A 15,191-nucleotide genomic window follows, 5' to 3' on the forward strand; every position below is an offset into this window, starting at 1 on the left:
ATAGAGCACAGAGTACGTTCACCTAAGCTCTCTATAAGTCATCCATTCAAGACACATTCATGAAGAAGAGAAAAGAATTATAGGGACATGTGCACAACTAGTAGCTCTGATCACCAATAGAGAATGTACAAAAAGACAAAAGAGGTGTAAATGGATTGAATAATAGGTGTACTCTCGCTGTACATCCACAGGAATTCCAAAGTCTTGACACTCAGCAGGAAAACTCCCGTCAGATCATGCACATGTCTATAAGAAACAGTGCCAATCAAACATTGTGTTCAGTCCGTGGGGTTGTAAGGTATTTAACCGGAAAATCCACTTGGCCTCCATCTGAAGAAGAAGTGTATCTCTATCTCCCCCCCGCCTCAGTGGGGGGACGTGGTCTATTAAAGTGAATCGTAGGTCTTGGAGTCCATGTCCCTTTTCTACAAAATGCCTAGCCACAGGTTGGTCACTCAAACCCTTTTTGAGGGATGTCCTAATTGAGGACCTATGGTTGGCAAACCGAGTTCTGGCATCGTCTGTGGTTTTACTCACATAAAAACGCCCACAGCTACAATTTAATAGATACACCACGTGTGTGGTGGTGCAGGTCAACACATGCCTGATCTTGTATCTCTGGTTACGGTGTGGATGGCCAAAAGTGGCCCCGGGAATCATAGAATTGCAGTTAGTGCACCCCAAGCACCTGTAGCACCCTGGTTTCTTTTTTCGTGACAACCATGTCTCAGGAGTATAACAATGAGTTGGGTCAGCCAACATTAGAAGGTCCTTCAAATTCTTGTCACGTTTGTACCCCACTCTAGGGTGCTGCCAGCCATTGAATGGGAGTGATGGATCACTTTGTGCAATGTGCCAATGTTCTCTCAATGACTTGCCCAAAGATCTCGTTACGGGACTATACATGGTTGTGAAGGTCATTCTCAGCTCGTCTTTGCTCTTCAAAGTAGTCAGGGTCTTATCCTCATTTTCAGCTAACACTCTACTCTGATGGATCAGATGAGGATTATATCCTCTTCGTGTGAAGCGTTGCTGCATTTCTTCAAGTTGTTGGTTTCTTTTAGTCATGTCACTGTTCCTGACAGCACGGCAAAGTTGGGCTTTCGGGATTGCTTTGAGAAGTGCTGTCGGATGGTTACTGGTGGCATGTAGTATTGAATTTCTGTCTGTAGGTTTTCTAAACAGTGAGGTTCCCAACTGGCCATTATCCATTTTGAAGATATTCAGGTCTAGGAACTCAATACTTGACATATCATGCTTCAACTTGAACTTTACTGGGTTTGTGAGAGAATTAAGCTGCGCAAACCATGTTTCCAGCTCGGAGACTGTGCCACTCCAGACGATTAACAAATCGTCGATGTACCTTTTGTAGAATAGTACTTCGGGTTTTTTGTAGATATCCATCACTGTTATTTCATAATGCTCCATGTAGATGTTAGCTAGTGAGGGGGCCACGTTCGATCCCATGGCCGTACCCGATATTTGCTGATGGTACTTACCCTCAAACTTGAAGTAATTTAGCCGCAAGCTCAAATCGAGCAGTTTGATAAGAAAGTCTCTAGGAGGACCCACATAGGGATATCTGTCCAAGGCGTCCGACACTTGTTGTTTCCCTGCCTCATGCGGGATGATAGTGTATAAACTGTTAACGTCTGCCGTTGCCAGAATATACGGCTCGTTGAATGTGATAGTTCTTATATCCTCGATGAGTTGAGTAGAATCCCTTAGGTAGGACCTCATATTCTTCACCAACGGTTGTAGGAAGAAGTCCACAAAGATAGCCAGTCTGGAAGTGATGGAATTACGGGCAGAGACAACAGTATTCAACGCCGATCATTCACATATGTCATGGTGAGAAATTGTCATATGAATTAAATAGCGTATCATATTATATAGAACAATTGTATGCCTATAAACTATTATTTGTCTCATTATTATCCTGTGAATACATTGAAAAAACAATACCTATACAAAGCATAAGACAGAGAATATGTGTATAGTAGGACATTCTGATCTATACTGTAATCAGAATAAGAACATTGAAGTTAGTACAAGATCGTATTTTGCACATTTGGTTTAACGCGGTGTTGGGTTAGTGCAAATGAAAACTTAGTTATCTTAGTTAAATTGTGCTGTTGTGTTTGCTTTAACATTCAACTTATAATATGAGCGCTCTTTCCGCTGAGCGCAAAAAGCCGTAAAAACTTGATGTCGCTCACGGGCCACTTGTAATCTATCCCTATGTGTTTAAAAGGATAGGAAAATCAAAATTAACTTGCATAATTCAAATAGAGCATGTCATTTTAACACTGTTTTAATTTCACTTCTATTTTCAAATGTGCTTTGTTCTCTTGGTATCCCTTGTTAAAAAAGAATACACACATATCCTACAGTAGTGGGAGCTAGATGCTGATTGGTGCCTGCATACATTTGTCTCTTGTGATTGGCTAACTAGATGTGTTCATCTAGCTGCAGTAGTGCAATGCTGTTCCTTCAGCAAAGGATGACAAGAGAATTAAGCAAATTTTTCAATAGAACTAAATTGGAAAGTTGTTTAAAATTGTATGTTCTATCCAAACCATGAAATTAAATGTTGGGGTTTCCTGTCCCTTTAAACCCTTTGCAGGGTTAAACACATAGCTAAAATGCCAGCATTAGTGCAGTAATAAAATACTCCAACATATTAAAGCATTTTCTTTTTTCCTCTTTTATGTCCCTTTAAATACCAATACTATGTTGCAGCAGTCTGTACTAAGCACATTTGTTTTCTTATGAAACAGATAGTTTACTTGTCCTGTTATATTTCTTAGGGTAGCTGCTATGATTTGATAAATAAATGTACAATTTGCCTATTTAAAGTAAATTCCAGTGCTGTGAATATTCAGATGCTACAATCATTTGTATTGTCCTGTTTTCGCCTTTAATTAATAGACATGAATATGGATTGAGAACCAGTCATCAAAAAGTAACACTAATAATTGCACTTGAAAATGTAGGTATGTATCTTTTTTTTCTTTTCTGCTCAGCGTGCTCATTAGAAAAATTATCTGAAATAAAGTTCTTCAAGCAGAATTAACTGCAGGGGTAGGCGCTGATGCATGTCAGATAACTCGCATGGAGAAGATCACATGGCTTCTTCAAAAGTCAAACGATCAATTTGCCTCGTTTTGGCACTGTACTTAATGCACAAACAGTGAGATCTGCGGGGCTGTAATTGCATTGTTAAGGCCAAGGAACAAGCCTTTGCCTTTTCAGCAGACAGCTGGCAGGGAGAGAGGCATGTTGTTAGGAAAGAGAGAGGCAAGGCAAATAAAATTACTGCTAACGCTCAGAGATCGGCAGGAGCCCTACTTGCCTAATCTTACCGGTGGGAGCAAGCGGCTGTTGTAATCCAATTATAGCAGCATAAGCAATTTGTTAGACACTCCGCATAATGTAACAATTTCCCAATAAACTCTGACTTGTAATAACGTCGGCAAGAGCCCACATAAATCTGCCCGAATGGTGGGGGCTGGAGTGTTCGGCTGGGGGCTTGTAATTGGCATCATCAGCACATTTTGTAGTGCAGTATTTTAGTACAGGGAATTTAAGCTGTTCTTCAGAATATGCCCTTTAACCCTTTATGCTGCCAGAGCTGCTGTATAATGCTTTAAAATCGTCCTGCAGTTAAAAGGGTTAAGTCCACAGTGAAAGTGTTAATGTCTTTTAATCCAAAATGTTTTAAAATAATATTCTCTAATTAAATAGCATTGGTTATAGTGAACTCTTTTTTTTTTTTTTTTAAATCTTGATATTGTTATGGATGTTTGTAAGGGTTGCTGATATGTTATAATTCTAGGTTATAACCTTCATGATTATTATTATTATTTTTAAATCTGCTGTTCATTATTTTCTGAGTACGTCAAGTCGGTTTTTTGAATTACCAGGTTGTCAAAATAATAAATAAAACTCAGCACTTCAGAAATGACAAAAATATGATTCTGTAACCCAATATCTGTTGTGTTAAAAAAAAAAAAAAAAGTAATAAATTCTATGAAAACAAAATTGATGGTTTATGGACAGATTTGTGGTACAAGAAACTATGGATTCATTTTAGTGGCAATTTATTTAGTAAAAAATGTAATTTGTCAGAACAATTTACAACATATTTTTTCTTCATTTGTTTTTATTCTCTCTGCCTTGAAAAGTCTATTCTTTTTCATACTCCAAGGGGTATTAATTTGCCGCTTTCAGCATCCCTGATTGTATTACTTACTATTCCTGTGAAGTTAAACACTGTTGTGGAAAAAAATCATACTGTCGCTGTGATTATGTTTGTAATAAATTTTATTTTAATGCACTATTAGAAAAGCAAATATTTCTCTGGTTTGCTTTGGACACATTAGTAAACGGTCATGCCCCTATTAAAAGCAGTCTTTGTCTCTCTGTAACTAATTGCTGTTTTTCATTGTTCTGACAGTGAGCTGTGTGCGTTATTTTCTCCTGATATTGTTATAATAATGAGAGCAAATTAGAACAGTCCGTTTACACAGATAGCTCTTGATTTGAGACGAAGAGCAATATGGCATTAGGTAATCCATCTTCTGACTCCTGTCACATTAACTTCAACAGTGTGAATAGATCAGGCGGGGCTGCAGGATGCCGCCCAATCAGAATGCTGAAATTAATGAGGGCAGTATTGTTCTGTGATCAACCTTTTAATTAGCAAGACAGGAGATAGAGGGGAATAATAGTGAAACTCCAGCTGCCGACTGCCATTCATGAATTCTGAAGAAAGGGCTAAAAAACAAAAAATCCATTGGTTTAAAATTACATGCTCTGTCTTCTAGTACTTTTGAAATCTGTTTTGTAATTTATCAAGCACTGCATATGTCTGCTGGGTATGACAAACATTGCTCATGCTAATGAGCAAAGTCTGCATCTTTTTCCTTATTCACTGATACCTTCATGTCTGAGACATTGCACTGCAGTGATGCTTATATAGAATTGATAGATATTTATATTGTAGTAATGAAACAACTTAGTGAAGGTTCCTTCCCAATAAACCAGCTTTTACTCAGCTGGTAGCCTTTGTGCAAAAATGCTCCCTTTACTCTAAAAATGCTGGCAGAGTGTTTTAGTGCATTAGCATTTTAATAGATGAATAAAAATTGGCTTATTAAAAAGGTTGGATCAGACATAACATTGTTGAAGTACTGCAAATTTAGTTTGGCTTTTACAACGACTACTTCAGCGTTTTCACTGTTAATGACAGTATAGAACACTCTGTACTTATTTTCAGTCTGTTGTCCTACTATCATTTTAAAGTTTTTTTTTTTAACTTTGTATGTGCCTGTCCTTACAGAAAGAGGAAGGAAATGCTACCTAGATATTCAGCGAATTGTAAAAATATCCATCATTTATATGTTCTAATTCAGCTATTAAGGATAACTATTATTATCATAGTCTTCCTTAAAGGACAAATCAATGCAGAATAATTGCATAATTAACAAGTGCACAATAAAATACAATGATTATTATAATTACAATGATGATGACCTACTTTGAATTTCAAATAAGCAGTAGATTTTTTTATGACAAATTAAATTTTTTTCCTGCCATTTTCCGGGTCCCTGTATCATGTGACCGACCTCAGCCAATCACAGACTGGTATACGTATACCCTGTGAGCTTGTGCACATGCTTAGTATTATCTTGTTCTCCAGAAAGTGTAAATATAAAAATTTGATTATGGAAGTAAACTGGAAAGTGTCTTAAAACTGCCGCTCTATCTAAATCATAAAAGTTTATTTTGACTTGAGTGTCCCTTTAAATGCAACTGAACTGATCGAAATTTAAAGTCTCCCACTTTCCTTATTATCTAGTGAAGCCTGTAAAATACATAAGTGTAAGCCCTTTATTAATTTCAAGTGATGGATATTTCAAGCTTCTCTTTTAGGAGAATTGAAACTCAAAAAAAAATCTTCTGTCTTTTGTATAATATTTTTGAACATGTAGGCCTAGATGCATTTGTATGATGGAACTACTGGGGAACAAACCTAACTGTGTTTTAGCAAACGGAACATAATCAGTGTTCTTTTATTTTGTAAAGTTAACTATTTCGGTTTCACTAAATAATAATTGCTCCTTATGACTTTGCAATGACCAGCGACCAGGTTCTTTTGATATTACATAGGTACGAGTGTTATGGGCAATTAATCCTAACTGTGATCTACTCCTATTTTACACTGTCTCAGAACCGTAATTATCCCTGTCCACTGCAGGATTTAACCTCCACTACAATTAACAGCATCTACTGCATTTATGATGCACTAGGCTGCAATTAACCTTAACCATTACCCTATTTTTAAGTACATGCTCCCAAAGCATGATATTCTCCCCATAGAAATTAAAGGGACATGAAACCCACATTTTTGTCTTTCATGTTTCAGATAGAGAATACAATTTTAATTTAATCTCTATTTAAGAAGCGGCACTGCACTCCTGGGAGCTAGCTGAATGCATTGAGTGTGCCAATAACATGAGGCATACATGTGCAACCACCAATCAGCTCCTGCATCTACCTAGGTATTCCTATCAACAAAGGATATCAAGAAAACAAGACACATTAGATAATAGAAGTCAATTGTAAAGTCGTTAAAAATCACATGATCTGTCTGAATCATGAAAGACAAAATTTGGGTTTTATGTCCCTTTAACCCTTAGTGTGACCCTGTCCCTGTGCTGTTAACTCTGTTTATTACTCTTTCCTCATCACGATACACCCAAACTCCCAAAGGACCACTCATGTAATTCCCCATGGCAAATCATCCCCCCACCTTGAACAGTTACCCTCCTATATGATCCTCTCTCTCATTGCAAATACCCACAAAAAATGTATTCCCTATGTGCAACCAAGGGTCAGGAGGGGGGCAGAGGTCAAGTGTGTAAGTGCATTTATGTATGTGTTAAGTCTTATATGTAAAAGGAACCTTAAAATGTGTAGAAAATACCTAAATTAAACATCCACCCACTTGATTGGATTTTTTTTGCTCCCGATCGTATTTGCACTCAAATGTTTTCTGACATTAATAGTTTTAGTCTGGGCCCTCATAGAAATCATTTACATGAGTGAAATTATACAACCACGTTATTCGACATGATTATTGTAGTACGCACATGGATTATATTAAACGTGGACTTGTAATACAAATTTGAAAATGCAAGCAGTATGGATTTGCGCTCCCGCAATGTTAACACCCCATAACGCTTGTGAGTAGGAATAAAATGTCTAACAAAAATATAACATTTTAAAACGACACAAAATCCTTATTTCAAAGATGGGCGATTTAACCCATTTTAAATATATATGTATAAATAATAATAATAAAATACTTGTACCAAAAATCATTGTATACAGTATGACACAAAATGTCATCTATTTTATAAGCCCTGACATCAACAACACAACAAAATGGGACTAGCGGTAGAACATAAAATAAAATAAAGTGGTATCATTCCCCTCTATGCCCCCTTTGTGCTGAGTGGGACAACATAGGGTTTCCCTCTACCCCCTATCTCTCTGATAAACAATATGGTCACACTGACTGTTCCTTGTAAAAAGGGGCACTAACCCCAGTTTCAGTGCTTATTCTGGGGTACTAGGGTTCCTTTTAGGACCCCCAGTCAACTAATAGCAATGTAGAGGGATGCATTATTACACAGAACAGTTGTTTTATAATAGCTACTGCATTAGTAATGATAAAGGTATGAGAACCCTCATTGAAAAAATGATGGGTCTATAAAATCTCCCCCCCATGAAACACTGCCCTGTTACCTAGGTGTACCAGGTGATCTCTAGTACCATGATGACCATCTACATGTGACCTCTTATTTAAAAGAGGGGCTCTTTTATTGTCCCACTCCCCCTCATTAAAGTGAAGGTCAATTCTGCCGTCCAGGATCGCATATTTCAATGTATACTAAAAAATCAATATGATGTTCATTCACCAAAATATATTAAAAAACAATAATAACCTTTATTTTTCACTTGTTGTACCCGCTCCGTTGATGCTTCACAATCCGCCCGCCATACAACATTCTGTGATTGACATATTTGATGTCCTATTGGTATTTTAACCCCATGGCGTCCAGCCCCTTTTCCCTTTTGTCATCGTTACCCTATGCGCATGCGTTTATAGAAACAGCGCATCATCATCGGCATGCTCGTTCATGTAACGCGCATGCGTTTTCTGTTCTAACACTATTTACATTGATTCGTCAGCATTGGTCTCGTTTAGGAATACATCCAAACCGCTTGCAAACCTAATACTTGGTAATTAAATAGCACGGCACATCTCACATACTTATTGAATTGTATATAATTATTTTCAAGTTATTTATCTTGATTCTTGCTATAAATTATTTTATTAGTCCTGCACAGTGTCGGTGCTCATTGTTGCTGACAGTATACCTGCTCCCATGCCACTGCAGCTGTCAGCCGTGCCCAGAATTTGGAACGTTATTTATGACACCTATGGAACGCATGCGCCGTGGATCGGAGGATACGCATGCGCAGTGCAAAACGATTGCGGGTGGACGAGCGTAGTCCTCTTCGAAACTACAAAGCAACGTCAACACAATCGAATAAGGAAGTGTGGAGGGGGCGGAGGATAAGGCAAAAACGGAGGTATAATAAATAAACTATTTATATGTATAGGAATATTTTTTGGGACATATGAAATAAGCGATTAAAATAAATTAAACATTCTTTATTAAAATAAGTATAGTATATAAGAAAAATTGACCTTCACTTTAAAGGGACATGAAACCCACATTTTTTCTTTCATGATTTAGAAAGAGAATGCAATTTTAAATATGTTTCTAATTTACTTCTATTATCTAATTTGTTTTATTCTCTTGATATTCTTTGCTGAAAAGCATATCTAGATATGCTCAGTAGCTGCTGATTGGTTGCTGCACATAGAAGCCTCATGTGATTGGCTCATCCATGCACATTGCTTTTTCTTCAAATAAGGATATCTAAAAAATGAAGCAAAATAAATAATAGAAGTAAATTGTAATGTTGTTTAAATTTGTATGTTCTATCTGAATCATGAAAGAAAGATTTTGGGTTTAGTGGCCCTTTAAAAACTTACCTGTTGACCAGTGGGACAAGACTTAGGGGTAGATTTAGCAAGGGCTGAATGTCCCTTGTTCCCCTTGTTTCTGCATGAGCCTTCAGGCTCGTCGGAAACAGCAGTTATGAAGCAGCGGTCTAAAGACCGCTGCTCCATAACTTGTCCGCTGCCTCTGAGGCTGCGGTCTTTAATCCGCCCGATCCTATACGAATCTGCAGGGGGCGGCATTGCACAAGCAGTTCTGGTGAACTGCTTGTGTAATGATAAATGCAGACAGCTACAACGTATCATGTCGGACAGACATTGGTAAATCTACCCCTTAAGGGACATGAAACCCAAAAACATTCTTTCATGATTTAGACAGAGAATACAATTTTAAACAACTTTCTAATTTGCTTCTATTATCTAATCTGTTTTATTCTCTTGGTATCATTTGTTGAAGGAGCAGCCGTGCTCTACTGGTTTCTAACTGAACACATGGGTGAGCCAATGACAATCGGTATATATATGCAGCCACCAATCAACAGCTAGAACCTAGGTTCTCTGCTGCACATTAACTTTCCTAGATAAACATTTCAGCAAAGGATAACAAGAGAAAGAAGCAAATTAAATGATAGAAGTAAATGGGAAAGTTGTTTGAAATTGTATTCTCTATCTGAATCATGAACGAACATTTTTGGGTTTCATGTCCCTTTAGTTTACCCCTTTCAAATGAGTAGTTATCTGTATTTTAGAAAACAAATGGGAGATATAGCCTTAATTTAAAGGGACATAAAAACCCCATTTTTCTTTTATGATGCAGAGTATACAATTTCAAACACAATTCCAATTTACTTCTATGATATAATTTGCTTAGTTCTCTTTGTATACTTTTTAAAAAAAGTGCACCTAGGCAGGTTCAGGAGCAGCAATGCACTTCTGGGAGCTAACTGCTGATTGGTGGCTGGATATATATTCCTCTTGCCATTGGTTCACTTAATGTGTTTAGCTATCTCCCAGTAGTGAATTGCTGCACCTTCAATAATGGATACCAATTTGATAACAGACGTAAATTGGAAAGTTGTATACAATTGTATGCTCTATCTGAGTCGTTAAAGGGATAAGAAAGCCAAAATTAAACTTCAGATAGAGCAGGTCATTTTAAGGCACTTTTAAATTCACTTCTATTTTCAAATGTGCTTTGTTCTCTTAGTATCCCTTGTTGAAAAATAATACGCACATATCCTACACTAGTGGCAGCTAGCTGTTGATTGTTGCATACACACATTTGTCTCTTTTGATTGGCTAACTAGATGTGTTCAGCTAGCTGCCCATGTTCCTTAAGCATGTTCCTTAAAGGGACACTGAACCTAATTTTTTTCTTTAGTGATTCAGATAGAGCATGCAACTTTCTAATTTACTCCTTTTATCAATTTGTTTTCATTCTCTTGCTATCTTTATTTGAAAAAGAAGGCATCTAAGCTTTTTTTATTGGTGGGTGAATTTATCCACCAATCAGCAAGAACAACCCAGGTTATTCACCAAAAATGGGCCGGCATCTAAACTTACATTCTTGCATTTCAAATAAAGATACCAAGGGAATGAAGAAAATTTGATAATAGGAGTAAATTAGAAAGTTCCTTAAAATTGCATGATCTATCTGAATCACAAATGAAAAAAATTGGGTTCAGTGTCCCTTTAAGCAAAGGATTACAGGAGAATGATGCAAATTTGATAATACAAGTCAATTGCAAAGTTGATTAAAATTGTAAGTTCTATCCGAATAACAAAAGCAAATGTTGGGGTTTCCGGTCCCTTTAAAGAAGAACATTGAGTTTAATTTCTCCTTAAAAGGACATGAAACCCAAAATATTTCTTTCATTAATCAGATAAAGAAATAAAGAATACAATTTTAAACAGCATTCCTGTTTACTTCAATCATCTAATTTGCTTCACTCTTTAGATATCCTTTGTTGAAGAAATAGCAATGCACATGGATGAGCCAATCACACGAGGCATCTATGTACAGCTGCTGAGCCTATTTTCAGCAAAGGATATCAAGAGAATGAAGCAAATTAGATAATATAAGTAAATTGGAAGGTTGTTTAAAATTGGATGCTCTTTCCAAATCATGAAAGAAAAAAATGTGGGTTTCATGTCCCTTAAAGTTCCCTCAGAACCCCTGCCCCCCCCCCCCCAGCAGTTTTACTACTACTGCAGCTAATTGCACTTTTTAAGGCCAAATATAGGCTCCACTGTAGTGTAATACAATTAAAATACTTTGAAAAAAATGCTTGTATACAGAGAGAATTTTTTAATCAATGTAAATCGTAAACACCATTATAGATTTGTGCTTCATGTGGCTTTAATGACACTTCGGTCAGTTTACTAGTTGTTCCTTTCATGCAATTACTAAGATGCAACATTTATTGAAATAATTGAAAAAAAAAATCTATTTAAATTTTGTAGAGCGCTGCATGCTACAGCTTTTACTTATAGCTTTTATACTTTAACATACATCTGCTTTCAAAGACATCACATTTAAGAAAACACACTTTAATGATTACTAAACAAAATGCTGCTTGTTAATTAAGTGAGTCAGCAAAATTCTTTGAAGACCTGTTTGATAATGTCTTCTTGTGCAGCATTTAAATGTAGCTTTGGTTAATTAATATTGCTCTTGTATTTTCAAACATACAACTTAATGTAACTACGGTAAACCTTTTTCACATATTTAAAAAAACATTGTACCTATTCTATAAAAAGCTAATCGGTGCATAAAAACAAACCTAATATTGTTTAATCTACAAATATTTAAATGCGAAAAAAGTGCTATTAGTTTCGTTGGATTCTTCTACATGATTGGCTCTATAAATTATTCCTATTATTTTAAATACCTATTAAGTTCGTCTTCTTCTCAATTTTATGTGATTATTCACTTCTTATTCCCTCATAAATATATTCATTTTGTATGGCATGCTGTTTATATGATGGTTAGTTATTCATTCTATTTAAATCAGGACTAGACAAATTTGTTCAAAATCTAGGAGCCAGCTATACATTTAGGAGCTAGAACAATTTAGCCATCCCAATTAAATATATATATACACAGAAATTCCAGAGGACAAGCACTCGCCGTTGTTTTAACAATACATCATTTAATGGTTAAAGGGACACTGAACCTAAAAAAATTATTTTGTGATTCAGATAGAGCATGCAATTTTTTTTTTTTAATATAATTTTTATTAATTTTTTCGAAAACATCAGGGTCCAAACAAAACCAACCATAAACCATAATCTGGTGCACATACAGTATATAACTCAATACAAATTATAATATTTCACGATAATACCATCTGCTGGATATGCTAAGTGAATCTAATCTAAAGCAACTAAATTGATTTGCAATTAATACATTTTTATTGAATATTCCAATATATTAGGTGCTTGGAAAGGTTTCCCAGCACCTTTACTTTCCAGCAATCAAATATGAGCCTTTTTTAAAAAAAAAAAAAAAAAAAAAGGGGTACACCATCCTCAAATTGATTGCCTTTTTCCTCCCCTCCCCCTCCGCGCCAGGCCCACGCTACCAAATACCCAAAAGAACTATTTCCGAGTTTTGAAATGGGCTTATCATAACCTCTATTTCATTTGGCGAAAAACTTTTAATAAATTTTGACCATTTGTTAAAAAATGCGACAATCTCGCCCTCTACGTTTAAATCTGTAGCCAATTGTTCTATCCTATATTGCTTTTTGAGATAGTTTTTGACTTCATTTACTGTGGGTATAAATCTTGATTTCCATTTTTTAAAAATCAGATTTCTTGCGGCAAGAACTTACAAGATTTAATATCTTAGCATCTCTGAAATCCTCCTTGTTATTAGACAGAAAAATAATGTTTAACGGGGTAAATTTGGGAGGTTTAATTTTTACCACTTTCACTAGCCAAAACTCTAGTTTATGCCAGAATTGTTCTATTTTCGGGCAAGACCATATCATATGCAGTAAATCAGCCGCTAATAGACTAAATTTTGGACATTTCTTAAAATCAGCGTTATTCCACCTAAATGCTTTGTCTGGTGTGTAGTAGATCTGATATATGAGTTTTGTATGGGACTCTCTCCATGTTTCAGATATCGTAGAGTTATGTAGTAGCGAAAAAGATTTCGCGATATGTGTATCCTTATCTATGCTCACAGATAGATAGTCCGACCACTTTTGAGCTAGTTTTTCAACATTACTATTACCCCCCTGTGAATTCAGAAGGGCATACCATGGGGAGATGGAGCCACGGCCAGCCCTAATCAGGGCCGGCCAAGTCTCCAGTCTCCCCCACGTCCACTTCCACTCAAATTGAGCAAGCAGCTGGCAAGTGTAATGCCTAGCTTGAAGATATGCAAAGAAATCTTGATTGCTGAGACTAAATTCCTCTTTCAATTCTTGAAAAGATTTAATAATTCCTGACTCTGCATGGTGAAGCTGTGCAACCTGACTGAGCCCTTGCTCTTGCCACTTTTTCAAGTGCAGGGCCTGGGATCCCTCTTGAAATTCTATATTGCCTATAAAGGTTTGATACCTGGGAATATTGGTATTTATTCCCAGAAGTGTGCCTATTTTCTTCCAAGCCTGAATTATTACATTGATAGTTTTAAAGTTTCTCACTGATTTAGGTATTAAATCGGGTGGTGTATGTAAGAGCGATACCGTCTTTAAGGGAAATATTAGGCTATTTTCTAACTCGTTATCCGTAAAATAATCCGCTTCTGCCACCCAATCTGCCGCAGTGCGACCCAAAAAAAACAGATTATAAAGATAAAGGTTTGGGAGAGCTAACCCAGCAAATTGCTTTGCCAGATATAATCTTTGCAGAGCAACTCTAGGTTTCCGTGACTGCCATATGAATTTCCGAAGTGCGACATTAAATTTCTTGATATCTTGCGTTTTTATAAAAATCGGAAGATTCTGAAGAGTGTATGATATCTTTGGCAAAATTACCATTTTGTATAGGGCAACACGCCCCGAAAGAGATAGAGGTAAATTCTGCCAATCTCTCAAAAGTGAAATTGCACGTGTAAAAATTGGGGTGAGGAGAGCATGCAATTTTAAGCAACTTTCTAATTTACTCCTATTATCAATTTCTCTTCGTTCTCTTGCTATCTTTATTTGAAAAAGAAGGTATCTAAGCTTTTTTTTGGTTCAGAACTCTGGGCAGGGCTTTTTTTTATTGGTGGATGAATTTATCCACCAATCAGCAAGAACAATCCAGGTTGTTCACCAAAAATGGGCCGGCATCTAAACTTACATTCTTGCATTTCAAATAAAGATACTAAGAGAATGAAGAAAATTTGATAATAGGAGTAAATTAGAAAGTTGCTTAAAATTTTATGCTCTATCTGAATCATGAAAGAAAAAATTTCAGTTCAGTGTCCCTTTAACGTTTTTGGGGTCTCCCCGTCCTCAGGCGACAATAGATCTATTGTGGTCTGAGGACGGGGGAGACCCTGAAAACGTTAACCATTAAATGATGTATTGCTAAAACAACGGCGAGTGCTTGTCCTCTGGAATTTCTGTGTATGCAATGTATTTGACTTGCACCCCAGCTGCTGCTTGATGAGGAGGTGTGTGCTGGATCCCATACTTGACTTTATATATATATATTAGACATGTGTGACACTAAAAAATTTGTTTTGTTTAATTTTTATTCGTTAAATAAATAATTTAGTTTTGGCAAATTAGTTTAGTTAAGTTTAAAAAAAAAAAATGTTTTGGCAAATTAAATCTTTTGTTTCGGATCTATTCTTTATTTATATGCATTATTCTATTCTGAAGTTTAGAATAGAATAATGCATATGAAAAAAGAATGGATCCGCAAAAAACAATTTAATTTAACATAACTAATATGCCGGCGATTGCCGAAACAAAATTTTCCAAAATCGCCACCCACATCACCAACACTAAATAAAGCTATTAACCTCTAAACCGCCGTCCCCCCACATCACCAACACTACCTAAACCTATTAACCCCTAAACCGCACACCCACACAGCGTCAACATTAAATAAAGCTATTAACCCCTAAACCGCCGTTCCCCGA

General features: G+C 36.4%; 1 protein-coding gene across 2 annotated transcripts in view; it reads left to right on the forward strand.

The window, feature by feature from the left end:
• Positions 1-15,191, forward strand: part of BTRC (beta-transducin repeat containing E3 ubiquitin protein ligase) — a 559,581-nt gene that overhangs the window by 281,600 nt on the left and 262,790 nt on the right. Inside the window, exon 1 of one of the 2 annotated variants that reach the window (XM_053692481.1) lies at positions 2,955-2,996. The exons of the other annotated variant lie outside the window; for it this stretch is intronic. The gene's annotated coding sequence lies outside the window, so the exon portion shown is untranslated. Of the gene's footprint in view, positions 1-2,954; positions 2,997-15,191 lie in introns of those variants that run through there. 2 annotated transcript variants of the gene reach the window in all.

The sequence above is a fragment of the Bombina bombina genome, chromosome 9 (assembly GCF_027579735.1).
Source record: "Bombina bombina isolate aBomBom1 chromosome 9, aBomBom1.pri, whole genome shotgun sequence".
Taxonomy (NCBI): domain Eukaryota; kingdom Metazoa; phylum Chordata; class Amphibia; order Anura; family Bombinatoridae; genus Bombina; species Bombina bombina.